This window comes from Hyla sarda, chromosome 1, assembly GCF_029499605.1.
Source record: "Hyla sarda isolate aHylSar1 chromosome 1, aHylSar1.hap1, whole genome shotgun sequence".
Classification (NCBI taxonomy): domain Eukaryota; kingdom Metazoa; phylum Chordata; class Amphibia; order Anura; family Hylidae; genus Hyla; species Hyla sarda.
The window spans coordinates 258,710,794-258,737,491 of NC_079189.1; the positions used below are offsets into that span (position 1 = coordinate 258,710,794).

General features: G+C 50.4%; 20 pseudogenes; all 20 read left to right on the forward strand.

The window, feature by feature from the left end:
• The first annotated feature begins 1,704 nt into the window (after positions 1-1,704).
• On the forward strand, positions 1,705-1,824 carry LOC130338018 (5S ribosomal RNA; annotated as a pseudogene).
• Positions 1,825-2,493: 669 nt separating this feature from the next.
• LOC130346516 (5S ribosomal RNA) lies at positions 2,494-2,613 on the forward strand (annotated as a pseudogene).
• An 849-nt stretch (positions 2,614-3,462) lies between these two features.
• On the forward strand, positions 3,463-3,582 carry LOC130350746 (5S ribosomal RNA; annotated as a pseudogene).
• Positions 3,583-4,655: 1,073 nt separating this feature from the next.
• On the forward strand, positions 4,656-4,775 carry LOC130350757 (5S ribosomal RNA; annotated as a pseudogene).
• Positions 4,776-5,843: 1,068 nt separating this feature from the next.
• LOC130346631 (5S ribosomal RNA) lies at positions 5,844-5,963 on the forward strand (annotated as a pseudogene).
• Positions 5,964-6,710: 747 nt separating this feature from the next.
• On the forward strand, positions 6,711-6,830 carry LOC130318051 (5S ribosomal RNA; annotated as a pseudogene).
• Positions 6,831-7,902: 1,072 nt separating this feature from the next.
• LOC130318072 (5S ribosomal RNA) lies at positions 7,903-8,022 on the forward strand (annotated as a pseudogene).
• An 872-nt stretch (positions 8,023-8,894) lies between these two features.
• Positions 8,895-9,014, forward strand: LOC130350768 (5S ribosomal RNA; annotated as a pseudogene).
• Positions 9,015-9,892: 878 nt separating this feature from the next.
• On the forward strand, positions 9,893-10,012 carry LOC130326511 (5S ribosomal RNA; annotated as a pseudogene).
• Positions 10,013-12,273: 2,261 nt separating this feature from the next.
• On the forward strand, positions 12,274-12,393 carry LOC130346735 (5S ribosomal RNA; annotated as a pseudogene).
• Positions 12,394-15,040: 2,647 nt separating this feature from the next.
• On the forward strand, positions 15,041-15,160 carry LOC130317852 (5S ribosomal RNA; annotated as a pseudogene).
• Positions 15,161-16,032: 872 nt separating this feature from the next.
• LOC130350779 (5S ribosomal RNA) lies at positions 16,033-16,152 on the forward strand (annotated as a pseudogene).
• A 474-nt stretch (positions 16,153-16,626) lies between these two features.
• Positions 16,627-16,746, forward strand: LOC130314029 (5S ribosomal RNA; annotated as a pseudogene).
• A 1,670-nt stretch (positions 16,747-18,416) lies between these two features.
• On the forward strand, positions 18,417-18,536 carry LOC130334227 (5S ribosomal RNA; annotated as a pseudogene).
• Positions 18,537-19,409: 873 nt separating this feature from the next.
• Positions 19,410-19,529, forward strand: LOC130336296 (5S ribosomal RNA; annotated as a pseudogene).
• Positions 19,530-19,813: 284 nt separating this feature from the next.
• LOC130314040 (5S ribosomal RNA) lies at positions 19,814-19,933 on the forward strand (annotated as a pseudogene).
• A 1,486-nt stretch (positions 19,934-21,419) lies between these two features.
• LOC130314062 (5S ribosomal RNA) lies at positions 21,420-21,539 on the forward strand (annotated as a pseudogene).
• Positions 21,540-22,209: 670 nt separating this feature from the next.
• Positions 22,210-22,329, forward strand: LOC130328116 (5S ribosomal RNA; annotated as a pseudogene).
• Positions 22,330-25,810: 3,481 nt separating this feature from the next.
• LOC130328855 (5S ribosomal RNA) lies at positions 25,811-25,930 on the forward strand (annotated as a pseudogene).
• A 272-nt stretch (positions 25,931-26,202) lies between these two features.
• Positions 26,203-26,322, forward strand: LOC130352659 (5S ribosomal RNA; annotated as a pseudogene).
• The last annotated feature ends 376 nt before the right edge of the window (positions 26,323-26,698 follow it).

Here is a 26,698-nt window from a genome sequence, read left to right on the forward strand (position 1 = left end):
ATCCCGGGTGCAGTTTACATTTTAGTCTGTTGCCGCCTTCCGCTCAGATTCGGAAAAGGATTTATTGATGCTTAAATGCACAATAAACAGGGTGTGAAGCTGTCAACGGCCATCCTAAGCCTGAACGTGCCTGCTCTCCTCAGATCGCAGACTGCTGCCCGGCAGTTACCGGCATGGGAGACTGGCTGGCAATCCAAGGTGCCATTGACATTTTGCTCTGTTGCCGCCTTCCTCTCCGATTAAAAAAATATTTATTGATGCTTAAATCCACAATATACAAGGCGTGAAGATGTCAACGGCCATCCTAAGCTGAACGCGCCTGCTCTCGTCAGATCGCAGACTGCTACCCAGCTTAGGGCCCAGTAAGTACCGGCATGGGAGACTGGCTGGGAATCCCGGGTGCAGTTGACATTTTGCTCTGTTGCCGCCTTCCGCTCCGATTCCGAAAAGAATTTATTGATGCTTAAATCCACAGTATACAAGCTGTGAAGCTGTCGACGGCCATCCTAAACTTAACGCGCCTGCTCTCGTCAGATCGCAGACTGGTACAGATCTTAGGGCCCGGTATGTACCGGCATGGGACACTGGCTGGGAATCCCGGCTGCCGCTGACATTTTGCTCTGTTGCCGCCTTCCGTTCCGATTCCGAAAAGGATTTATTGATGCTTAAATGCACAGTATACAAAGTGTGAAGCTGTCAACGGCCATCCTAAGCTGAACGCGCCTGCTCTCGTCAGATCGCAGACTGCTACCCAGCTTAGGGTCTGGTAAGTACCAGCATGGGAGACTGGCTGGGAATCCCGGGTGCAGTTGACATTTTAATCTGTTGCCGCCTTCCGCTCCGATTCGGAAAAGGATTTATTGATGCTTAAATGCACAGTATAAAGGGCATGAAGCTGTTAATGGCCATCCTAAGCTGAACGCGCCTGCTCTCGTCAGATTGCAGACTGCTACCCAGCTTAGGGCCCGGTAAGTACCAGCATGGGAGACTGGCTGAGAATCTCAGGTGTTGTTGACATTTTGCTCTGTAGCTCTGTAGACATTTTGCTCCGATTCCAAAAAGGATTTATTGATGCTTAAATCCACAATAAACAGGGTGTGAAGCCGTCTACGGCTATCCTAAGCTGAATGCGCCTGTTCTTGTCAGATCGCAGACTGCTGCCCGGCAAGTACGGGCATGGGAGACTGGCTGGCAATCCAAGGTGCTATTGACATTTTGATCTGTTGCCGCCTTACTCTCCGATTAAAAAAAATATTTATTGATGCTTAAATCAACAGTATACAAGGCGTGAAGATGTCAACGGCCATCCTAAGCTGAACGCGCCTGCTCTTGTCAGATCGCAGACTGCTTCCTAGCTTAGGGCCCGGTAAGTACTGGCATGGGAGACTGGCTGGGAATCCCAGGTGCCGTTGACATTTTGCTCTATTGCTGCCTTCCGCTCCGATTCCGAAAATAATTTATTGATGCTTAAATCCACAGTATACAAGGTGTGAAGCTGTCGACGGCCATCCTAAGCTTAACGCGCCTGCTCTCGTCAGATCGCAGACTGGTACAGATCTTAGGGCCCGGTAAGTACCGGCATGGGACACTGGCTGGGAATCCCGGCTGCCGTTGACATTTTGCTCTGTTGCCGCCTTCCGTTCCGTTCCGATTCCGAAAAGGTTTTATTGATGCTTAAATGCACAGTATAAAGGGCAAGAAGCTGTCAACGGCCATCCTAAGCTGAACTCGCCTGCTCTCGTCAGATCGCAGACTGCTACCCAGCTTAGGGCCCGGTAAGTACCAGCATGGGAGACTGGCTGGGAATCCCAGGTGTCGTTGACATTTTGCTCTGTTGCCGCCTTTCGCTCCGATTCCGAAAAGGATTTATTGATGCTTAAATCCACAGTATACAGGTTGTGAAAATGTCTACGGCCATCCTAAGCTGAATGCGCCTGTTCTTGTCAGATCGCAGCCTGCTACCCAGCTTCGGGCCTGGTAAGTACCGGCATGGGAGGCTGGCTGGGAATCCTGGGAGCAGTTGAAATTTTGCTCTGTTTCTGCTCCGATTCCGAAAATTATTTATTGATGCTTAAATCCACAGTATACAAAATGTGAAGCGTACAACGGCCATCCTAAGCTGAACACGCCTGCTCTCGTCAGATCGCAGACTGCTACCCAGCTTAGGGCCCGGTAAGTACCAGCATGGGAGACTGGCTGGGAATCCCAGGTGTTGTTGACATTTTGCTCTGTAACCGCCTTCCGCTTCGATTCCGAAAAGGATTTATTGATGCTAAAATCCACAGTATACAGGGTGTGAAGCCGTCTACGGCTATCCTAAGCTGAATGTGCCTGTTCTTGTCAGATCGCAGACTGCTGCCCGGCAAGTACGGGCATGGGTGACTGGCTGGCAATCCAAGGTGCTATTGACATTTTGCTCTGTTGCCGCCTTACTCTCCGATTCCGAAAAGGATTTATTGATGCTTAAATGCACAGTATAAAAAGCATGAAGCTGTCAATGGCCATCCTAAGCTGAACGCGCCTGCTCTCGTCAGATCGCAGACTGCTACCCAGCTTAGGGCCCGGTAAGTACTGGCATGGGAGACTGGCTGGGAATCCCAGGTGCCGTTGACATTTTGCTCTATTGCTGCCTTCCGCTCCGATTCCGAAAATAATTTATTGATGCTTAAATCCACAGTATACAAGGTGTGAAGCTGTTGACGGCCATCCAAAGCTTATTTATGCCTAAATGCACAGTATAAAGGGCGAGAAGCTGTCAACGGCCATCCTAAGCTGAACGCGCCTGCTCTCGTCAGATCGCCGCCTTCCGCTCCGATTCGGAAAAGGATTTATTGATGCTTAAATCCACAATACACAGGGTGTGAAGCTGTCAACGGCCATCCTAAGCCTGAACGTGCCTGCTCTCCTCAGATCGCAGACTGCTGCCCGGCAGTTACCGGCATGGGAGGCTGGCTGGCAATCCAAGGTGCCATTGACATTTTGCTCTGTTGCCACCTTCCTCTCCGATTAAAAAATTATTTATTGATGCTTAAATCCACAATATACAAGGCGTGAAGATGTCAATGGCCATCCTAAGCTGAACGCGCCTGCTCTCGTCAGATCGCAGACTGCTACCCAGCTTAGGGCCCAGTAAGTACCGGCATGGGAGACTGGCTGGGAATACCGGGTGCAGTTGACATTTTGCTCTGTTGCCGCCTTCCATTCCGTTTCCGAAAAGGATTTATTGATGCTTAAATGCACAGTATAAAAAGCATGAAGCTGTCAATGGCCATCCTAAGCTGAACGCGCCTGCTCTCGTCAGATCGCAGACTGGTACAGATCTTAGGGCCCGGTAAGTACCGGCATGGGACACTGGCTGGGAATCCCGGCTGCCGTTGACATTTTGCTCTGTTGCCGCCTTCCGTTCCGATTCCGAAAAGGATTTATTGATGCTTAAATGCACAGTATACAAAATGAGAAGCTGTCAACGGCCATCCTAAGCTGAACGCGCCTGCTCTCGTCAGATCGCAGACTGCTACCCAGCTTAGGGCCTGGTAAGTACCAGCATGGGAGACTGGCTGGGAATCCCGGGTGCAGTTGACATTTTTATCTGTTGCCGCCTTCCGCTCCTATTCGGAAAAGGATTTATTGATGCTTAAATGCACAGTATAAAGGGCGTGAAGCTGTTAACGGACATCCTAAGCTGAACGCGCCTGCTCTCGTCAGATCGCAGACTGCTACCCAGCTTAGGGCCCGGTAAGTACTGGCATGGGAGACTGGCTGGGAATCCCGGGTGCCGTTGATATTTTGCTCTATTGCTGCCTTCCGCTCCGATTCCGAAAATAATTTATTGATGCTTAAATCCACAGTATACAAGGTGTGAAGCTGTCGACGGCCATCCTAAGCTTAACGCGCCTGCTCTCGTCAGATCGCAGACTGGTACAGATCTTAGGGCCCGGTAAGTTCCGGCATGGGACACTGGCTGGGAATCCCGGCTGCCGTTGACATTTTGCTCTGTTGCCGCCTTCCGTTCCAATTCCGAAAAGGATTTATTGATGCCTAAATGCACAGTATAAAGGGCGAGAAGCTGTCAACGGCCATCCTAAGCTGAATACGCCTCTTCTCGTCAGATCGCAGACTGCTACCCAGATTCGGGCCTGGTAAGTACCAGCATGGGAGACTGGCTGGGAATCCCGGGTGCAGTTGACATTTTGCTCTGTTTCCCCTCCGATTCCGAATTTTTTTTATTGATGCTTAAATCCACAGTATACAAAGTGTGAAGCTGTCAACGGCCATCCTAAGCTGAACGTGCCTGCTCTCGTCAGATCGCAGACTGCTACCCAGCTTAGGGCCTGGTAAGTACCAGCATGGGAGACTGGCTGGGAATCCCAGGTGCAGTTGACATTTTAATCTGTTGCCGCCTTCCGCTCCGATTCGGAAAAGGATTTATTGATGCTTAAATCCACAATATACAGGGTGTGAAGCTGTCAACGGCCATCCTAAGCCTGAACGTGCCTGCTCTCCTCAGATCGCAGACTGTTGCCCGGCAGTTACCGGCATGGGAGACTGGCTGGCAATACAAGGTCCATTGACATTTTGCTCCGTTGCCGCCTTCCTCTCCGATTAATAAAAATATTTATTGATGCTTAAATCCACAATATACAGGGCGTGAAGCTGTCAACGGCCATCCTAAGCTGAACGCGCCTGCTCTCGTCAGATCGCAGACTGCTACCCAGCTTAGGGCCTGGTAAGTACCAGCATGGGAGACTGGCTGGGAATCCCGGGTGCAGTTGACATTTTAATCTGTTGCCGCCTTCCGCTCCGATTCGGAAAAGGATTTATTGATGCTTAAATCCACAATATACAGAGTGTGAAGCTGTCAACGGCCATCCTAAGCCTGAACGTGCCTGCTCTCCTCAGATCGCAGACTGCTGCCAGGCAGTTACCGTCATGGGAGACTGGCTGGCAATCCAAGGTGCCATTGACATTTTGCTCTGTTGCCGCCTTCCTCTCCGGTTAAAAAAATATTTATTGATGTTTAAATCCACAATATACAAGGCGTGAAGATGTCAACGGCCATCCTAAGCTGAACGCGCCTGCTCTCGTCAGATCGCAGACTGCTACCCAGCTTAGGGCCCAGTAAGTACCGGCATGGGACACTGGCTGGGAATCCCGGCTGCCGTTGACATTTTGCTCTGTTTCCGCCTTCCGTTCCGATTCCGCAAAGGATTTATTGATGCTTAAATCCACAGTATACAAAGTGTGAAGCTGTCAATGGCCATCCTAAGCTGAACGCGCCTGCTCTCGTCAGATCGCAGACTGCTACCCAGCTTAGGGCCTGGTAAGTACCAGCATGGGAGACTGGCTGGGAATCCCGGGTGCAGTTGACATTTTAGTCTGTTGCCGCCTTCCGCTCCGATTCGCAAAAGGATTTATTGATGCTTAAATGCACAGTATAAAGGGCGTGAAGCTGTCAACGGCCATCCTAAGCTAAACGCGCCTGCTCTCGTCAGATCGCAGACTGCTACCCAGCTTAGGGCCCGGTAAGTACCAGCATGGGAGACTGGCTGGGAATCCCAGGTGTTGTTGACATTTTGCTCTGTAACCGCCTTCCGCTTCGATTCCGAAAAGGATTTATTGATGCTTAAATCCACAGTATACAGGGTGTGAAGCCGTCTACGGCTATCCGAAGCTGAATGTGCCTGTTCTTGTCAGATCGCAGACTGCTGCCCGGCAATTACGGGCATGGGTGACTGGCTGGCAATCCAAGGTGCTATTGACATTTTGCTCTGTTGCCGCCTTACTCTCCGATTCCGAAAAGGATTTATTGATGCTTAAATGCACAGTATAAAAAGCATGAAGCTGTCAATGGCCATCCTAAGCTGAACGCGCCTGCTCTCGTCAGATCGCAGACTGCTACCCAGCTTAGGGCCCGGTAAGTACTGGCATGGGAGACTGGCTGGGAATCCCAGGTGCCGTTGACATTTTGCTCTATTGCTGCCTTCCGCTAAGTACCGGCATGGGACACTGGCTGGGAATCCCGGCTGCCGTTGACATTTTGCTCTGTTGCCGCCTTCCGTTCCGATTCCGACAAGGATTTATTGATGCTTAAATGCACAGTATACAAAATGAGAAGCTGTCAAGGGCCATCCTAAGCTGAACACGCCTGCTCTCGTCAGATCGCAGACTGCTACCCATCTTAGGGCCTGGTAAGGACCAGCATGGGAGACTGGCTGGGAATCCCGGGTGCAGTTGACATTTTAATCTGTTGCCGCCTTCCGCTCCTATTCGGAAAAGGATTTATTGATGCTTAAATGCACAGTATAAAGGGTGTGAAGCTGTTAACGGACATCCTAAGCTGAACGCGTTTGCTCTCGTCAGATCGCAGACTGCTACCCAGCTTAGGGCCCGGTAAGTACCAGCATGGGAGACTGGCTGGGAATCTCAGGTGTTGTTGACATTTTGCTCTGTAGCTCTGTAGACATTTTGCTCCGATTCCGAAAAGGATTTATTAAATCCACAATATACAGGGTGTGAAGCCGTCTACGGCTATCCTAAGCTGAATGCGCCTGTTCTTGTCAGATCGCAGACTGCTGCCCGGCAAGTACGGGCATGGGAGACTGGCTGGCAATCCAAGGTGCTATTGACATTTTGATCTGTTGCCGCCTTCCTCTCCGATTAAAAAAAATATTTATTGATGCTTAAATCCACAGTATACAAAGCGTGAAGATGTCAACGGCCATCCTAAGCTGAACGCGCCTGCTCTCGTCAGATCGCAGACTGCTACCCAGCTTAGGGCCCGGTAAGTACTGGCATGGGAGACTGGCTGGGAATCCCGGGTGCCGTTGATATTTTGCTCTATTGCTGCCTTCCGCTCCGATTCCGAAAATAATTTATTGATGCTTAAATCCACAGCATACAAGGTGTGAAGCTGTCGACGGCCATCCTAAGCTTAACGCGCCTGCTCTCGTCAGATCGCAGACTGGTACAGATCTTAGGGCCCGGTAAGTACCGGCATGGGACACTGGCTGGGAATCCCGGCTGCCGTTGACATTTTGCTCTGTTGCCGCCTTCCGTTCCAATTCCGAAAAGGATTTATTGATGCCTAAATGCACAGTATAAAGGGCGAGAAGCTGTCAACGGCCATCCTAAGCTGAATGCGCCTGTTCTCGTCAGATCGCAGACTGCTACCCAGCTTCGAGCCTGGTAAGTACCAGCATGGGAGACTCGCTGGGAATCACGGGTGCAGTTGACATTTTGCTCTGTTTCCCCTCCGATTCCGAATTTTTTTTATTGATGCTTAAATCCACAGTATACAAAGTGTGAAGCTGTCAACGGCCATCCTAAGCTGAACGTGCCTGCTCTCGTCAGATCGCAGACTGCTACTCAGCTTAGGGCCTGGTAAGTACCAGCATGGGAGACTGGCTGGGAATCCCGGGTGCAGTTGACATTTTAATCTGTTGCCGCCTTCCGCTCCTATTCGGAAAAGGATTTATTGATGCTTAAATGCACAGTATAAAGGGCGTGAAGCTGTTAACGGACATCCTAAGCTGAACGCGCCTGCTCTCGTCAGATCGCAGACTGCTACCCAGCTTAGGGCCCGGTAAGTACCAGCATGGGAGACTGGCTGGGAATCTCAGGTGTTGTTGACATTTTGCTCTGTAGCTCTGTAGACATTTTGCTCCGATTCCGAAAAGGATTTATTAAATCCACAATATACAGGGTGTGAAGCCGTCTACGGCTATCCTAAGCTGAATGCGCCTGTTCTTGTCAGATCGCAGACTGCTGCCCGGCAAGTACAGGCATGGGAGACTGGCTGGCAATCCAAGGTGCTATTGACATTTTGATCTGTTGCCGCCTTCCTCTCCGATTAAAAAAAATATTTATTGATGCTTAAATCCACAGTATACAAAGAGTGAAGATGTCAACGGCCATCCTAAGCTGAACGCGCCTGCTCTCGTCAGATCGCAGACTGCTACCCAGCTTAGGGCCCGGTAAGTACTGGCATGGGAGACTGGCTGGGAATCCCGGGTGCCGTTGATATTTTGCTCTATTGCTGCCTTCCGCTCCGATTCCGAAAATAATTTATTGATGCTTAAATCCACAGTATACAAGGTGTGAAGCTGTCGACGGCCATCCTAAGCTTAACGCGCCTGCTCTCGTCAGATCGCAGACTGGTACAGATCTTAGGGCCCGGTAAGTTCCGGCATGGGACACTGGCTGGGAATCCCGGCTACCGTTGACATTTTGCTCTGTTGCCGCCTTCCGTTCCAATTCCGAAAAGGATTTATTGATGCCTAAATGCACAGTATAAAGGGCGAGAAGCTGTCAACGGCCATCCTAAGCTGAATGCGCCTGTTCTCGTCAGATCGCAGACTGCTACCCAGCTTCGGGCCTGGTAAGTACCAGCATGGGAGACTGGCTGGGAATCCCGGGTGCAGTTGCCATTTTGCTCTGTTTCTCCTCCGATTCCGAATTTTTTTTATTGATGCTTAAATCCACAGTATACAAAGTGTGAAGCTGTCAACGGCCATCCTAAGCTGAACGTGCCTGCTCTCGTCAGATCGCAGACTGCTACCCAGCTTAGGGCCTGGTAAGTACCAGCATGGGAGACTGGCTGGGAATCCCAGGTGCAGTTGACATTTTAATCTTTTGCCGCCTTCCGCTCCGATTCGGAAAAGGATTTATTGATGCTTAAATCCACAATATACAGGGTGTGAAGCTGTCAACGGCCATCCTAAGCCTGAACGTGCCTGCTCTCCTCAGATCGCAGACTGTTGCCCGGCAGTTACCGGCATTGGAGACTGGCTGGCAATACAAGGTGCCATTGACATTTTGCTCCATTGCCGCCTTCCTCTCCGATTAATAAAAATATTTATTGATGCTTAAATCCACAATATACAAGGCGTGAAGCTGTCAACGGCCATCCTAAGCTGAACGCGCCTGCTCTCGTCAGATCGCAGACTGCTACCCAGCTTAGGGCCTGGTAAGTACCAGCATGGGAGACTGGCTGGGAATCCCGGGTGCAGTTGACATTTTAATCTGTTGCCGCCTTCCGCTCCGATTCGGAAAAGGATTTATTGATGCTTAAATCCACAATATACAGGGTGTGAAGCTGTCAACGGCCATCCTAAGCCTGAACGTGCCTGCTCTCCTCAGATCGCAGACTGCTGCCCGGCAGTTACCGGCATGGGAGACTGGCTGGCAATCCAAGGTGCCATTGACATTTTGCTCTGTTGCCGCCTTCCTCTCCGATTAAAAAAATATTTATTGATATTTAAATCCACAATATACAAGGCGTGAAGATGTCAACGGCCATCCTAAGCTGAACGCGCCTGCTCTCGTCAGATCGCAGACTGCTACCCAGCTTAGGGCCCAGTAAGTACCGGCATGGGAGACTGGCTGGGAATCCCGGGTGCAGTTGACATTTTGCTCTGTTGCCGCCTTCCGCTCCGATTCCGAAAAGAATTTATTGATGCTTAAATCCACAGTATACAAGGTGTGAAGCTGTCGACGGCCATCCTAAGCTTAACGCGCCTGCTCTCGTCAGATCGCAGACTGGTACAGATCTTAGGGCCCGGTAAGTACCGGCATGGGACACTGGCTGGGAATCCCGGCTGCCGTTGACATTTTGCTCTGTTTCCGCCTTCCGTTCCGATTCCGAAAAGGATTTATTGATGCTTAAATCCACAGTATACAAAGTGTGAAGCTGTCAATGGCCATCCTAAGCTGAACGCGCCTGCTCTCGTCAGATCGCAGACTGCTACCCAGCTTAGGGCCTGGTAAGTACCAGCATGGGAGACTGGCTGGGAATCCCGGGTGCAGTTGACATTTTAATCTGTTGCCGCCTTCCGCTCCGATTCGGAAAAGGATTTATTGATGCTTAAATGCACAGTATAAAGGGCGTGAAGCTGTCAACGGCCATCCTAAGCTAAACGCGCCTGCTCTCGTCAGAACGCAGACTGCTACCCAGCTTAGGGCCCGGTAAGTACCAGCATGGGAGACTGTCTGGGAATCCCAGGTGTTGTTGACATTTTGCTCTGTAGCCGCCTTCCGCTCCGATTCCGAAAAGGATTTATTGATGCTTAAATCCACAGTATACAGGGTGTGAAGCCGTCTACGGCTATCCTAAGCTGAATGTGCCTGTTCTTGTCAGATCGCAGACTGCTGCCCGGCAAGTACGGGCATGGGAGACTGGCTGGCAATCCAAGGTGCTATTGACATTTTGCTCTGTTGCCGCCTTCCTCTCCGATTCCGAAAAGGATTTATTGATGCTTAAATGCACAGTATAAAAAGCATGAAGCTGTCAATGGCCATCCAAAGCTGAACGCGCCTGCTCTCGTCAGATCGCAGACTGCTACCCAGCCTAGGGCCCGGTAAGTACTGGCATGGGAGACTGGCTGGGAATCCCGGGTGCCGATGACATTTTGCTCTATTGCTGCCTTCCGCTCCGATTCCGAAAAGAATTTATTGATGCTTAAATCCACAGTATACAAGGTGTGAAGCTGTCGACGGCCATACTAAGCTTAACGTGCCTGCTCTTGTCAGATCGCAGACTGGTACAGATCTTAGGGCCCGGTAAGTACCGGCATGGGACACTGGTTGGGAATCCCGGCTGCCGTTGACATTTTGCTCTGTTGCCGCCTTCCGTTCCGATTCCGAAAAGGATTTATTGATGCTTAAATGCACAGTATAAAGTGCGAGAAGCTGTCAACGGCCATCCTAAGCTGAACGTGCCTGCTCTCGTCAGATCGCAGACTGCTACCCAGCTTAGAGCCCGGTAAGTACCAGCATGGGAGACTGGCTGGGAATCCCAGGTGTCGTTGACATTTTGCTCTGTTGCCGCCTTACGCTCCGATTCCGAAAAGGATTTATTGATGCTTAAATCCACAGTATACAGGGTGTGAAGTTGTCTACGGCCATCCTAAGCTGAATGTGCCTGTTCTCGTCAGATCGCAGACTGCTACCCTGCTTCGGGCCTGATAAGTACCAGCATGGGAGACTGGCTGGGAATCCCGGGTGCAGTTGACATTTTGCTCTGTTTCTGCTCCGATTCCGAAAATTATTTATTGATGCTTAAATCCACAGTATACAAAGTGTGAAGCTGTCAACGGCCATCCTAAGCTAAATGCACCTGCTCTCGTCAGATCGCAGACTGCTACCCAGCTTAGGGCCTGGTAAGTACCAGCATGGGAGACTGGCTGGGAATCCCGGGTGCAGTTGACATTTTAATCTGTTGCCGCCTTCCGCTCAGATTCGGAAAAGGATTTATTGATGCTTAAATCCACAATAAACAGGGTGTGAAGCTGTCAACGGCCATCCTAAGCCTGAACGTGCCTGCTCTCCTCAGATCGCAGACTGCTGCCCGGCAGTTACCGGCATGGGAGACTGGCTGGCAATCCAAGGTGCCATTGACATTTTGCTCTGTTGCCTCCTTCCTCTCCGATTAAAAAAATATTTATTGATGTTTAAATCCACAATATACAAGGCGTGAAGATGTCAACGGCCATCCTAAGCTGAACGCGCCTGCTCTCGTCAGATCGCAGACTGCTACCCAGCTTAGGGCCCAGTAAGTACCGGCATGGGACACTGGCTGGGAATCCCGGCTGCCGTTGACATTTTGCTCTGTTTCCGCCTTCCGTTCCGATTCCGCAAAGGATTTATTGATGCTTAAATCCACAGTATACAAAGTGTGAAGCTGTCAATGGCCATCCTAAGCTGAACGCGCCTGCTCTCGTCAGATCGCAGACTGCTACCCAGCTTAGGGCCTGGTAAGTACCAGCATGGGAGACTGGCTGGGAATCCCGGGTGCAGTTGACATTTTAGTCTGTTGCCGCCTTCCGCTCCGATTCGGAAAAGGATTTATTGATGCTTAAATGCACAGTATAAAGGGCGTGAAGCTGTCAACGGCCATCCTAAGCTAAACGCGCCTGCTCTCGTCAGATCGCAGACTGCTACCCAGCTTAGGGCCCGGTAAGTACCAGCATGGGAGACTGGCTGGGAATCCCAGGTGTTGTTGACATTTTGCTCTGTAACCGCCTTCCGCTTCGATTCCGAAAAGGATTTATTGATGCTTAAATCCACAGTATACAGGGTGTGAAGCCGTCTACGGCTATCCTAAGCTGAATGTGCCTGTTCTTGTCAGATCGCAGACTGCTGCCCGGCAATTACGGGCATGGGTGACTGGCTGGCAATCCAAGGTGCTATTGACATTTTGCTCTGTTGCCGCCTTACTCTCCGATTTCGAAAAGGATTTATTGATGCTTAAATGCACAGTATAAAAAGCATGAAGCTGTCAATGGCCATCCTAAGCTGAACGCGCCTGCTCTCGTCAGATCGCAGACTGCTACCCAGCTTAGGGCCCGGTAAGTACTGGCATGGGAGACTGGCTGGGAATCCCAGGTGCCGTTGACATTTTGCTCTATTGCTGCCTTCCGCTCCGATTCCGAAAATAATTTATTGATGCTTAAATCCACAGTATACAAGGTGTGAAGCTGTTGACGGCCATCCAAAGCTTATTTATGCCTAAATGCACAGTATAAAGGGCGAGAAGCTGTCAACGGCCATCCTAAGCTGAACGCGCCTGCTCTCGTCACATCGCCGCCTTCCGCTCCGATTCGGAAAAGGATTTATTGATGCTTAAATCCACAATACACAGGGTGTGAAGCTGTCAACGGCCATCCTAAGCCTGAACGTGCCTGCTCTCCTCAGATCGCAGACTGCTGCCCGGCAGTTACCGGCATGGGAGGCTGGCTGGCAATCCAAGGTGCCATTGACATTTTGCTCTGTAGCCACCTTCCTCTCCGATTAAAAAATTATTTATTGATGCTTAAATCCACAATATACAAGGCGTGAAGATGTCAATGGCCATCCTAAGCTGAACGCGCCTGCTCTCGTCAGATCGCAGACTGCTACCCAGCTTAGGGCCCAGTAAGTACCGGCATGGGAGACTGGTTGGGAATACCGGTTGCAGTTGACATTTTGCTCTGTTGCCGCCTTCCATTCCGTTTCCGAAAAGGATTTATTGATGCTTAAATGCACAGTATAAAAAGCATAAAGCTGTCAATGGCCATCCTAAGCTGAACGCGCCTGCTCTCGTCAGATCGCAGACTGGTACAGATCTTAGGGCCCGGTAAGTACCGGCATGGGACACTGGCTGGGAATCCCGGCTGCCGTTGACATTTTGCTCTGTTGCCGCCTTCCGTTCCGATTCCGACAAGGATTTATTGATGCTTAAATGCACAGTATACAAAATGAGAAGCTGTCAAGGGCCATCCTAAGCTGAACACGCCTGCTCTCGTCAGATCGCAGACTGCTACCCATCTTAGGGCCTGGTAAGGACCAGCATGGGAGACAGGCTGGGAATCCCGGGTGCATTTGACATTTTAATCTGTTGCCGCCTTCCGCTCCTATTCGGAAAAGGATTTATTGATGCTTAAATGCACAGTATAAAGGGTGTGAAGCTGTTAACGGACATCCTAAGCTGAACGCGCTTGCTCTCGTCAGATCGCAGACTGCTACCCAGCTTAGGGCCTGGTAAGTACCAGCATGGGAGACTGGCTGGGAATCTCAGGTGTTGTTGACATTTTGCTCTGTAGCTCTGTAGACATTTTGCTCCGATTCCGAAAAGGATTTATTAAATCCACAATATACAGGGTGTGAAGCCGTCTACGGCTATCCTAAGCTGAATGCGCCTGTTCTTGTCAGATCGCAGACTGCTGCCCGGCAAGTACGGGCATGGGAGACTGGCTGGCAATCCAAGGTGCTATTGACATTTTGATCTGTTGCCGCCTTCCTCTCCGATTAAAAAAAATATTTATTGATGCTTAAATCCACAGTATACAAAGAGTGAAGATGTCAACGGCCATCCTAAGCTGAACGCGCCTGCTCTCGTCAGATCGCAGACTGCTACCCAGCTTAGGGCCCGGTAAGTACTGGCATGGGAGACTGGCATGGGAGACTGGCTGGGAATCCCGGGTGCCGTTGATATTTTGCTCTATTGCTGCCTTCCGCTCCGATTCCGAAAATAGTTTATTGATGCTTAAATCCACAGCATACAAGGTGTGAAGCTGTCGACGGCCATCCTAAGCTTAACGCGCCTGCTCTCGTCAGATCGCAGACTGGTACAGATCTTAGGGCCCGGTAAGTACCGGCATGGGACACTGGCTGGGAATCCCGGCTGCCGTTGACATTTTGCTCTGTTGCCGCCTTCCGTTCCAATTCCGAAAAGGATTTATTGATGCCTAAATGCACAGTATAAAGGGCGAGAAGCTGTCAACGGCCATCCTAAGCTGAATGCGCCTGTTCTCGTCAGATCGCAGACTGCTACCCAGCTTCGGGCCTGGTAAGTACCAGCATGGGAGACTCGCTGGGAATCACGGGTGCAGTTGACATTTTGCTCTGTTTCCCCTCCGATTCCGAATTTTTTTTATTGATGCTTAAATCCACAGTATACAAAGTGTGAAGCTGTCAACGGCCATCCTAAGCTGAACGTGCCTGCTCTCGTCAGATCGCAGACTGCTACCCAGCTTAGGGCCTGGTAAGTACCAGCATGGGAGACTGGCTGGGAATCCCGGGTGCAGTTGACATTTTAATCTGTTGCCGCCTTCCGCTCCAATTCGGAAAAGGATTTATTGATGCTTAAATGCACAGTATAAAGGGCGTGAAGCTGTTAACGGACATCCTAAGCTGAACGCGCCTGCTCTCGTCAGATCGCAGACTGCTACCCAGCTTAGGGCCCGGTAAGTACCAGCATGGGAGACTGGCTGGGAATCTCAGGTGTTGTTGACATTTTGCTCTGTAGCTCTGTAGACATTTTGCTCCGATTCCGAAAAGGATTTATTAAATCCACAATATACAGGGTGTGAAGCCGTCTACGGCTATCCTAAGCTGAATGCGCCTGTTCTTGTCAGATCGCAGACTGCTGCCCGGCAAGTACAGGCATGGGAGACTGGCTGGCAATCCAAGGTGCTATTGACATTTTGATCTGTTGCCGCCTTCCTCTCCGATTAAAAAAAATATTTATTGATGCTTAAATCCACAGTATACAAAGAGTGAAGATGTCAACGGCCATCCTAAGCTGAACGCGCCTGCTCTCGTCAGATCGCAGACTGCTACCCAGCTTAGGGCCCGGTAAGTACTGGCATGGGAGACTGGCTGGGAATCCCGGGTGCCGTTGATATTTTGCTCTATTGCTGCCTTCCGCTCCGATTCCGAAAATAATTTATTGATGCTTAAATCCACAGTATACAAGGTGTGAAGCTGTCGACGGCCATCCTAAGCTTAACGCGCCTGCTCTCGTCAGATCGCAGACTGGTACAGATCTTAGGGCCCGGTAAGTTCCGGCATGGGACACTGGCTGGGAATTCCGGCTACCGTTGACATTTTGCTCTGTTGCCGCCTTCCGTTCCAATTCCGAAAAGGATTTATTGATGCCTAAATGCACAGTATAAAGGGCGAGAAGCTGTCAACGGCCATCCTAAGCTGAATGCGCCTGTTCTCGTCAGATCGCAGACTGCTACCCAGCTTCGGGCCTGGTAAGTACCAGCATGGGAGACTGGCTGGGAATCCCGGGTGCAGTTGCCATTTTGCTCTGTTTCTCCTCCGATTCCGAATTTTTTTTATTGATGCTTAAATCCACAGTATACAAAGTGTGAAGCTGTCAACGGCCATCCTAAGCTGAACGTGCCTGCTCTCGTCAGATCGCAGACTGCTACCCAGCTTAGGGCCTGGTAAGTACCAGCATGGGAGACTGGCTGGGAATCCCAGGTGCAGTTGACATTTTAATCTTTTGCCGCCTTCCGCTCCGATTCGGAAAAGGATTTATTGATGCTTAAATCCACAATATACAGGGTGTGAAGCTGTCAACGGCCATCCTAAGCCTGAACGTGCCTGCTCTCCTCAGATCGCAGACTGTTGCCCGGCAGTTACCGGCATGGGAGACTGGCTGGCAATACAAGGTGCCATTGACATTTTGCTCCATTGCCGCCTTCCTCTCCGATTAATAAAAATATTTATTGATGCTTAAATCCACAATATACAAGGCGTGAAGCTGTCAACGGCCATCCTAAGCTGAACGCGCCTGCTCTCGTCAGATCGCAGACTGCTACCCAGCTTAGGGCCTGGTAAGTACCAGCATGGGAGACTGGCTGGGAATCCCGGGTGCAGTTGACATTTTAATCTGTTGCCGCCTTCCGCTCCGATTCGGAAAAGGATTTATTGATGCTTAAATCCACAATATACAGGGTGTGAAGCTGTCAACGGCCATCCTAAGCCTGAACGTGCCTGCTCTCCTCAGATCGCAGACTGCTGCCCGGCAGTTACCGGCATGGGAGACTGGCTGGCAATCCAAGGTGCCATTGACATTTTGCTCTGTTGCCGCCTTCCTCTCCGATTAAAAAAATATTTATTGATATTTAAATCCACAATATACAAGGCGTGAAGATGTCAACGGCCATCCTAAGCTGAACGCGCCTGCTCTCGTCAGATCGCAGACTGCTACCCAGCTTAGGTCCTGGTAAGTACCAGCATGGGAGACCGGCTGGGAATCCCGGGTGCATTTGACATTTTAATCTGTTGCCGCCTTCCGCTCCGATTCGGAAAAGGATTTATTGATGCTTAAATGCACAGTATAAAGGGCGTGAAGCTGTCAACGGCCATCCTAAGCTGAACGCGCCTGCTCTCGTCAGATCGCAGACTGCTACCCAGCTTAGGGCCCGGTAAGTACCAGCATGGGAGACTGGCTGGGAATCCCAGGTGTCGTTGACATTTTGCTCTGTTGCCGCCTTACGCTGCTATTCCGAAAAAGATTTATTGATGCTTAAATCCACAGTATACAGGGTGTGAAGATGTCTACGGCCATCCTAAGCTGAATGCGCCTGTTCTCGTCAGATCGCAGACTGCTACCCAGCTTCGGGCCTGGTAAGTACCAGCATGGGAGACTGGCTGGGAATCCCGGGTGCAGTTGACATTCTGCTCCGATTCCGAAAATTATTTATTGATGCTTAAATCCACAGTATACAAAGTGTGAAGCTGTCAACGGCCATCCTAAGCTGAACGCGCCTGCTCTCGTCAGATCGCAGACTGCTACCCAGCTTGGAGCCTGGTAAGTACCAGCATGGGAGACTGGCTGGGAATCCCAGGTGCAGTTGACATTTTAATCTGTTGCCGCCTTCCCCTCCGATTCGGAAAAGGATTTATTGATGCTTAAATCCACAATATACAGGGTGTGAAGCTGTCAACGGCCATCCTAAGCCTGAACGTGCCTGCTCTCCTCAGATCGCAGACTGCTGCCCGGCAGTTACTGGCATGGGAGACTGGCTGGCAATCCAAGGTGCCATTGACATTTTGCTCTGTTGCCGCCTTCCTCTCCGATTAAAAAAATATTTATTGATGCTTAAATCCACAATATACAAGGCGTGAAGATGTCAACGGCCATCCTAAGCTGAACGCGCCTGCTCTCGTCAGATCGCAGACTGCTACCCAGCTTAGGGCCCAGTAAGTACCGGCATGGGAGACTGGCTGGGAATCCCGGGTGCAGTTGACATTTTGCTCTGTTGCCGCCTTCCGTTCCGATTCCGAAAAGGATTTATTGATGCTTAAATGCACAGTATACAAAGTGTGAAGCTGTTAACGGCCATCCTAAGCTGAACGCGCCTGCTCTCGTCAGATCGCAGACTGCTACCCAGCTTAGGGCCCGGTAAGTACCAGCAATGGAGACTGGCTGGGAATCTCAGGTGTTGTTGACATTTTGCTCTGTAGCTCTGTAGCTCTGTAGACATTTTGCTCCGATTCCGAAAAGGATTTATTGATGCTTAAATCCACAATATACAGGGTGTGAAGCCGTCTACGGCTATCCTAAGCTGAATGCGCCTGTTCTTGTCAGATCGCAGACTGCTACCCAGCTTAGAGCCTGGTAAGTACCAGCATGGGAGACTGGCTGGGAATCCCGGGTGCAGTTGACATTTTAATCTGTTGCCGCCTTCCCCTCCGATTCGGAAAAGGATTTATTGATGCTTAAATCCACAATATACAGGGTGTGAAGCTGTCAACGGCCATCCTAAGCCTGAACGTGCCTGCTCTCCTCAGATCGCAGACTGCTGCCCGGCAGTTACTGGCATGGGAGACTGGCTGGCAATCCAAGGTGCCATTGACATTTTGCTCTGTTGCCGCCTTCCTCTCCGATTAAAAAAATATTTATTGATGCTTAAATCCACAATATACAAGGTGTGAAGATGTCAACAGACATCCTAAGCTGAACGCGCCTGCTCTCGTCAGATCGCAGACTGCTACCCAGCTTAGGGCCCAGTAAGTACCGGCATGGAAGACTGGCTGGGAATCCCGGGTGCAGTTGACATTTTGCTCTGTTGCCGCCTTCCGTTCCGATTCCGAAAAGGATTTATTGATGCTTAAATGCACAGTATACAAAGTGTGAAGCTGTCAACGGCCATCCTAAGCTGAACGCGCCTGCTCTCGTCAGATCGCAGACTGCTACCCAGCTTAGGGCCCGGTAAGTACCAGCATGGGAGACTGGCTGGGAATCTCAGGTGTTGTTGACATTTTGCTCTGTAGCTCTGTAGACATTTTGCTCCGATTCCGAAAAGGATTTATTGATGCTTAAATCCACAATATACAGGGTGTGAAGCCGTCTACGGCTATCCTAAGCTGAATGCGCCTGTTCTTGTCAGATCGCAGACTGCTGCCCGGCAAGTACGGGCATGGGAGACTGGCTGGCAATCCAAGGTGCTATTGACATTTTGATCTGTTGCCGCCTTCCTCTCCGATTAAAAAAAATATTTATTGATGCTTAAATCCACAGTATACAAGGCATGAAGATGTCAACGGCCATCCTAAGCTGAACGCGCCTGCTCTCGTCAGATCGCAGACTGCTACCCAGCTTAGGGCCCGGTAAGTACTGGCATGGGAAACTGGCTGGCAATCCCGGGTGCCGTTGATATTTTGCTCTATTGCTGCCTTCGGCTCCGATTCCGAAAATAATTTATTGATGCTTAAATCCACAGTATACAAGGTGTGAAGCTGGCGACGGTTATCCTAAGCTTAACGCGCCTGCTCTCGTCAGATTGCAGACTGCTACCCAGCTTAGGGCCCCGGTAAGTACCAGCATGGGAGACTGGCTGGGAATCCCAGGTGTTGTTGACATTTTGCTCTGTAACCGCCTTCCGCTTCGATTCCAAAAAGGATTTATTGATGCTTAAATCCACAGTATACAGGGTGTGAAGCCGTCTTTGTCTATCCTAAGCTGAATGTGCCTGTTCTTGTCAGATTGCAGACTGCTGCCCGGCAAGTACGGCCATGGGAGACTGGCTGGCAATCCAAGGAACTATTGACATTTTGCTCTGTTGCCGCCTTCCTCTCCGATTCCGAAAAGGATTTATTGATGCTTAAATGCACAGTATAAAAAGCATGAAGCTGTCAATGGCCATCCTAAGCTGAACGCGCCTGCTCTCGTCAGATTGCAGACTGCTACCCAGCTTAGGGCCCGGTAAGTACTGGCATGGGAGACTGGCTGGGAATCCCAGGTGCCGTTGACATTTTGCTCTTTTGCTGCCTTCCGCTCCGATTCCGAAAATAATTTATTGATGCTTAAATCCACAGTATACAAGGTGTGAAGCTGTTGACGGCCATCCTAAGCTTAACGCGCCTGCTCTCGTCAGATCGCAGACTGGTACAGATCTTAGGGCCCGGTAAGTACCGGCATGGGACACTGGCTGGGAATCCCGGCTGCCGTTGACATTTTGCTCTGTTGCCGCCTTCCGTTCCGATTCCGAAAAGGATTTATTGATGCTTAAATGCACAGTATAATGGGCGAGAAGCTGTCAACGGCCATCCTAAGCTGAACGCGCCTGCTCTCGTCAGATCGCAGACTGCTACCCAGCTTAGGGCCCGGTAAGTACCAGCATGGGAGACTGGCTGGGAATCCCAGGTGTCGTTGACATTTTGCTCTGTTGCCGCCTTCCGCTCCGATTCCGAAAAGGATTTATTGTTGCTTAAATCCACAGTATATAGGGTGTGAAGATGTCTACGGTCATCCTAAGCTGAATGCACCTGTTCTCGTCAAATCGCAGACTGCTACCCAGCTTCGGGCCTGGTAAGTACCAGCATGGGAGACTGGCTGGGAATCCCGGGTGCAGTTGACATTTTGCTATGTTTCTGCTCCGATTCCGAAAATTATTTATTGATGCTTAAATCCACAGTATACAAATTGTGAAGCTGTCAACGGCCATCCTAAGCTGAACGAGCCTGCTCTCTTCAGATCGCAGACTGCTACCCAGTTTAGGGCCTGGTAAGTACCAGCATGGGAGACTGGCTGGGAATCCCGGGTGCAGTTGACATTTTAATCTGTTGCCGCCTTCCGCTCCTATTCGGAAAAAGGATTTATTGATGCTTAAATCCACAATACACAGGGTGTGAAGCTGTCAACGGCCATCCTAAGCCTGAACGTGCCTGCTCTCGTCAGATCGCAGACTGCTACCCAGCTTAGGGCCTGGTAAGTACCAGCATGGGAGACTGGCTGGGAATCCCGGGTGCAGTTGACATTTTAATCTGTTGCCGCCTTCCGCTCCTATTCGGAAAAAGGATTTATTGATGCTTAAATGCACAGTATAAAGGGCGTGAAGCTGTTAACGGCCATCCTAAGCTGAACGCGCCTGCTCTCGTCAGATCGCAGACTGCTACCCAGCTTAGGGCCCGGTAAGTACCCGCATGGGAGACTGGCTGGGAATCTCAGGTGTTGTTGACATTTTGCTCTGTAGCTCTGTAGACATTTTGCTCCGATTCCGAAAAGGATTTATTGATGCTTAAATCCACAATATACAGGGTGTGAAGCCATCTACGGCTATCCTAAGCTGAATGCGCCTGTTCTTGTCAGATCGCAGACTGCTGCCCGGCAAGTACGGGCATGGGAGACTGGCTGGCAATCCAAGGTGCTATTGACATTTTGATCTGTTGCCGCCTTCCTCTCCGATTAAAAAAAATATTTATTGATGCTTAAATCCACAGTATACAAAGATTGAAGATGTCAACGGCTATCCTAAGCTGAACGCGCCTGTTCTCGTCAGATCGCAGACTGCTACCCAGCTTAGGGCCCGGTAAGTACTGGCATGGGAGACTGGCTGGGAATCCCGTGTGCCGTTGATATTTTGCTCTATTGCTGCCTTACGCTCCGATTCCGAAAAGAATTTATTGATGCTTAAATCCACAGTATACAAGGTGTGAAGCTGTCGACGGCCATCCTAAGCTTAACGCGCCTGCTCTCGTCAGATCACAGACTGGTACAGATCTTAGGGCCCGGTAAGTACCGGCATAGGACACTGGCTGGGAATCCCGGCTGCCGTTGACATTTTGCACTGTTGCCGCCTTCCGTTCCAATTCCGAAAAGGATTTATTGATGCCTAAATGCACAGTATAAAGGGCGAGAAGCTGTCAACGGCCATCCTAAGCTGAACGCGCCTGCTCTCGTCAGATCGCAGACTGCTACCCAGCTTAGGGCCCGGTAAGTACCAGCATGGGAGACTGGCTGGGAATCCCAGGTGTCGTTGACATTTTGCTCTGTTGCCGCCTTCCGCTCCGATTCCGAAAAGGATTTATTGATGCTTAAATCCACAGTATACAGGGTGTGAAGATGTCTACGGCCATCCTAAGCTGAATGCGCCTGTTCTCGTCAGATCGCAGACTGCTACCCAGCTTCGGGCCTGGTAAGTACCACCATGGGAGACTGGCTGGGAATCCCGGGTGCAGTTGACATTTTGCTCTGTTTCTCCTCCGATTCCGAATTTTTTTTATTGATGCTTAAATCCACAGTAAACAAAGTGTGAAGCTGTAAACGGCCATCCTAAGCTGAACGCGCCTGCTCTCGTCAGATCGCAGACTGCTACCCAGCTTAGGGCCTGGTAAGTACCAGCATGGGAGACTGGCTGGGAATCCCGGGTGCAGTTGACATTTTAATCTGTTGCCGCCTTCCGCTCCGATTCGGAAAAGGATTTATTGGTGCTTAAATCCACAATATACAGGGTGTGAAGCTGTCAACGGCCATCCTAAGCCTGAACGTGCCTGCTCTCCTCAGATCGCAGACTGTTGCCCGGCAGTTACCGGCATGGGAGACTGGCTAGCAATCCAAGGTGGCATTGACATTTTGCTCCGTTGCCGCCTTCCTCTCCGATTAATAAAAATATTTATTGATGCTTAAATCCACAATATACAAGGCGTGAAGCTGTCAACGGCCATCCTAAGCTGAACGCGCCTGCTCTCATCAGATCGCAGACTGCTACCCAGCTTAGGGCCTGGTAAGTACCAGCATGGGAGACTGGCTGGGAATCCCGGGTGCAGTTGACATTTTAATCTGTTGCCGCCTTCCGCTCCGATTCGGAAAAGGATTTATTGATGCTTAAATCCACAACATACAGGGTGTGAAGCTGTCAACGGCCATCCTAACCCTGAACGTGCCTGCTCTCCTCAGATCGCAGACTGCTGCCCGGCAGTTACCGGCATGGGAGACTGGCTGGCAATCCAAGGTGCCATTGACATTTTGCTCTGTTGCCGCCTTCCTCTTCGATTAAAAAAATATTTATTGATGTTTAAATCCACAATATACAATGCGTGAAGTTGTCAACGGCCATCCTAAGCTGAACGCGCCTGCTCTCGTCAGATCGCAGACTGCTACCCAGCTTAGGGCCCAGTAAGTACCGGCATGGGAGACTGGCTGGGAATCCCGGGTGCAGTTGACATTTTGCTCTGTTGCCGCCTTCCGCTCCGATTCCGAAAAGAATTTATTGATGCTTAAATCCACAGTATACAAGGTGTGAAGCTGTCGACGGCCATCCTAAGCTTAACGCGCCTGCTCTCGTCAGATCGCAGACTGGTACAGATCTTAGGGCCCGGTAAGTACCGGCATGGGACACTGGCTGGGAATCCCGGCTGCCGTTGACATTTTGCTCTGTTGCCGCCTTCCTTTCCGTTCCGATTCCGAAAAGGATTTATTGATGCTTAAATGCACAGTATACAAAGTGTGAAGCTGTCAACGGCCATCCTAAGCTGAACGCGCCTGCTCTTGTTAGATCGCAGACTGCTACTCAGCTTAGGGCCTGGTAAGTACCAGCATGGGGGACTGGCTGGGAATCCCGGGTGCAGTTGACATTTTATTCTGTTGCCGCCTTCCGCTCCGATTCGGAAAAGGATTTATTGATGCTTAAATGCACAGTATAAAGAGCATGAAGCTGTTAATGGCCATCCTAAGCTGAACGCGCCTGCTCTCGTCAGATCGCAGACTGCTACCCAGCTTAGGGCCCGGTAAGTACCAGCATGGCAGACTGGCTGGGAATCTCAGGTGTTGTTAACATTTTTCTCTGTAGCTCTGTAGACATTTTGCTCCGATTCCGAAAAGGATTTATTGATGCTTAAATCCACAATATACAGGGTGTGAAGCCGTCTACGGCTATTTTAAGCTGAATGCGCCTGTTCTTGTCAGATCGCAGACTGCTGCCCGGCAAGTACGGGCATGGGAGACTGGCTGGCAATCCAAGGTGCTATTGACATTTTGATCTGTTGCCGCCTTACTCTCCGATTAAAAAAAATATTTATTGATGCTTAAATCCACAGTATACAAGGCGTGAAGATGTCAACGGCCATCCTAAGCTGAACGCGCCTGCTCTCGTCAGATCGCAGACTGCTACCCAGCTTAGGGCCCGGTAAGTAACGGCATGGGAGACTGGCTGGGAATCCCGGGTGCAGTTGAAATTTTAATCTGTTGCCGCCTTCTGCTCCGATTCGGAAAAGGATTTATTGATGCTTAAATCCACAATACACAGGGTGTGAAGCTGTCAACGGCCATCCTAAGCCTGAACGTGCCTGCTCTCCTCAGATCGCAGACTGCTGCCCAGCAGTTACCGGCATGGGAGACTGGCTGGCAATCCAAGGTGCCATTGACATTTTGCTCTGTTGCCGCCTTCCACTTCGATTAATAAAAATATTTATTGATGCTTAAATCCACAATATACAAGGCGTGAAGATGTCAACGGCCATCCTAAGCTGAACGCGCCTGCTCTCGTCAGATCGCAGACTGCTACCCAGCTTAGGGCCCAGTAAGTACCGGCATGGGAGACTGGCTGGGAATCCCGGGTGCAGTTGACATTATGCTCTGTTGCCGCCTTCCGTTCCGATTCCGAAAAGGATTTATTGATGCTTAAATGCACAGTATAAAAAGCATGAAGCTGTCAATGGCCATCCTAAGCTAAACTCGCCTGCTCTCGTCAGATCGCAGACTGCTACCCAGCTTAGGGCCCAGTAAGTACCGGCATGGGAGACTGGCTGGGAATCCCGGGTGCAGATGACATTTTGCTCTGTTGCCGCCTTCCGTTCCGATTCCGAAAAGGATTTATTGATGCTTAAATGCACAGTATAAAAATCATGAAGCTGTCAATGGCCATCCTAAGCTGAACGCGCCTGCTCTCGTCAGATCGCAGACTGCTACCCAGCTTAGGGCCCAGTAAGTACCGGCATGGGAGACTGGCTGGGAATCCCGGGTGCAGTTGACATTATGCTCTGTTGCCGCCTTCCGTTCCGATTTCGAAAAGGATTTATTGATGCTTAAATCCACAATATACAGGGTGTGACGCTGTCAACGGCCATCCTAAGCCTGAACGTGCCTGCTCTCCTCAGATCGCAGACTGCTGCCCGGCAGTTACCGTCATGAGAGACTGGCTGGCAATCCAAGGTGCCATTGACATTTTGCTCTATTGCCGCCTTCCTTTCCGATTAAAAAAATATTTATTGATGCTTAAATCCACAATATACAAGGTGTGAAGATGTCAACGGCCATCCTAAGCTGAACGCGCCTGCTCTCGTCAGATCGCAGACTGGTACAGATCTTAGAGCCCGGTAAGTACCGGCATGGGAGACTGGCTGGGAATCCCGGTTGACATTTTGCTCTATTGCTGCCTTCCGCTCCGATTCCGAAAATAATTTATTGATGCTTAAATCCACAGTATACAAGGTGTGAAGCTGTCGACGGCCATCCTAAGCTTAACGCGCCTGCTCTCGTCAGATCGCAGACTGGTACAGATCTTAGAGCCCGGTAAGTACCGGCATGGGACACTGGCTGGGAATCCCGGCTGCCGTTGACATTTTGCTCTGTTGCCGCCTTCCGTTCCGATTCCGAAAAGGATTTATTGATGCTTAAATGCACAGTATACAAAGTCTGAAGCTGTCAACGGCCATCCTAAGCTGAACGCGCCTGCTCTCGTCAGATCGCAGACTGCTACCCAGCTTAGGGCCTGGTAAGTACCAGCATGGGAGACTGGCTGGGAATCCTGGGTGCAGTTGACATTTTAATCTGTTGCCGCCATTCCGCTCAGATTCGGAAAAGGATTTATTGATGCTTAAATGCACAGTATAAAGGGCGTGAAGCTGTTAACGGACATCCTAAGCTGAACGCGCCTGCTCTCGTCAGATCGCAGACTGCTACCCAGCTTAGGGCCCGGTAAGTACCAGCATGGGAGACTGGCTGGGAATCTCAGGTGTTGTTGACATTTTGCTCTGTAGCTCTGTAGACATTTTGCTCCGATTCCGAAAAGGATTTAATGATGCTTAAATCCACAATATACAAGGCGTGAAGATGTCAACGGCCATCCTAAGCTGAACGCGCCTGCTCTCGTCAGATCGCAGACTGCTACCCAGCTTAGGGCCCAGTAAGTACCGGCATGGGAGACTGGCTGGGAATCCCGGGTGCAGTTGACATTTTGCTCTGTTGCCACCTTCCGCTCCGATTCAGAAAATGATTTATTGATGCTTAAATGCACAGTATAAAGGGCGTGAAGCTGTCAACGGCCATCCTAAGCTGAACGTGCCTGCTCTCGTCAGATCGCAGACTGCTACTCAGCTTAGGGCCCGGTAAGTACCAGCATGGGAGACTTGCTGGGAATCCCAGGTGTTGTTGACATTTTGCTCTGTAGCCGCCTTCCGCTCCGATTCCGAAAAGGATTTATTGATGCTTAAATCCACAGTATACAGGGTGTGAAGCCGTCTGCGGCTATCCTAAGCTGAATGTGCCTGTTCTTGTCAGATCGCAGACTGCTGCCCGGCAAGTACGGGCATGGGAGACTGGCTGGCATTCCAAGGTGCTATTGACATTTTGCTCTGTTGCCGCCTTCCTCTCCGATTCCGAATAGGATTTATTGATGCTTAAATGCACAGTATAAAAAGCATGAAGCTGTCAATGACCATCCTAAGCTGAACGCGCCTGCTCTCGTCAGATCGCAGACTGCTACCCAGCTTAGGGCCCGGTAAGTACTGGCATGGGAGACTGGCTGGGAATCCCGGGTGCCATTGACATTTTGCTCTATTGCTGCCTTCCGCTCCGATTCCGAAAATAATTTATTGATGCTTAAATCCACAGTATACAAGGTGTGAAGCTGTCGACGGCCATCCTAAGCTTAACGCGCCTGCTCTCGTCAGATCGCAGACTGGTACAGATCTTAGGGCCCGGTAAGTACCGGCATGAGACACTGGCTGGGAATCCCAGGTGTCGTTGACATTCTGTTCTGTTGCGGCCTTCCGCTCCGATTCCGAAAAGGATTTATTGATGCTTAAATCCACAGTATACAGGGTGTGAAGATGTCTATGGCCATCCTAAGCTGAATGCGCCTGTTCTCGTCAGATCGCAGACTGCTACCCAGCTTCGGGCCTGGTAAGTACCAGCATGGGAGAC